Raw genomic sequence first — 1,214 nt, 5'->3', positions numbered from 1 at the left:
ACCCAAGAGGAAGCTGGGGCAAGCAAAACCAGGGAGCTTTAAAAGGGAAAGTCTTGCACAAAACCTGCAAGGAATTCCCCAGAGTGGCAGAAAGTGACACCAGGAGATGCAATCACCCTGCCTGGAAAGTCTCACAGCACCAAAGGTGAGAGAGCAGCCAGCATTGAGCAATTCTGCCTCACAGCACTGACAGAGAACTCACCGCTGTGCTGCAGCCAAAGAAACACGTCGCCTGCCAGATCTGCGCACGATCCAGGCGTGGCATTGCTGTAGAAATGCAGCTCAAGGCCAGCCCAGGTCACAGCAGGAAAACAAGCCAGAGTGGGAAATCTCAGCAAAGAGCAGCACGGGCACATTCCTGCCCAAACTCCAGAGCATGGGTGTGGGGTTTGGGGCAGGGCACCAGGAGGCAGGTGGCCGGCCCCGAGCTCAGGGCTGCCCCACAGGCGCTGCCTGTGCCACCCCAGCTCAGCACAGCACCGGCTCAGTTGTGTGCCCTTTGGGGCCGCTCCACATCGCAGGGTGCTGCCAGGCCGGCTGTTTGTCTGAGCAAACACGTCAGCACACCTCTCAGTAACTGAGCTCTGAAGATCTCAGGTCCCCAAAGGTCTCTGTTGGAAAGCACCATGAATGGGAGCCATAATTTCTAAATTTTGTCTACCTATTGCAAGCTGCTTTCTTATGTCCACAGATCACCCCACTAGAAATCTTAAAGCTAAAGCTGCATGTTCCCAAAAATCTCTTGTATCTGGTTGCCCAGGTTTCTTACCTTCTTTGGTTCTGACTCAGCTGTCAGGTAACACAACGCTTTTTTGCTGCAGTTCCCTGGAAGAAGTGTTTATGGTTATCAGTGGTTACAGGCAGCCTTGTCTTTATACAGAGTGTGTTGGCATGTGGATAATGGGCAGACTTGCATAGGATTACTTTCTGTATGCCTGACGCACTTCACACAGTAACACATTTCACAACGATAAATGTTATGCAATCTTGGTAGCAAAAAGAATTTAGTGCCAGTCTTCTATAGAAGAAGACTAAATATACCTAAACCAAACCACAATGGCCTTGAACCAAATCCTGAATTCAAGATACTCACCAGATTCAGGGCTGGGATCATACACTACTTGTACACACGTTCCCTTAGCCAGAGGACTGGTACCAGCGGTGAACAGACCTGAGGAAGCTGCCTCCCAGCTCCTGGACCAGCCACATGCTCC

The sequence above is a fragment of the Antrostomus carolinensis genome, unplaced genomic scaffold (assembly GCF_000700745.2).
Source record: "Antrostomus carolinensis isolate BGI_N321 unplaced genomic scaffold, ASM70074v2 scaffold38750, whole genome shotgun sequence".
In the NCBI taxonomy this organism is placed as follows: Eukaryota; Metazoa; Chordata; class Aves; order Caprimulgiformes; family Caprimulgidae; genus Antrostomus; species Antrostomus carolinensis.
The sequence above is the reverse complement of the archived record's forward strand: the minus strand, read 5'-3'. Positions refer to the sequence as shown.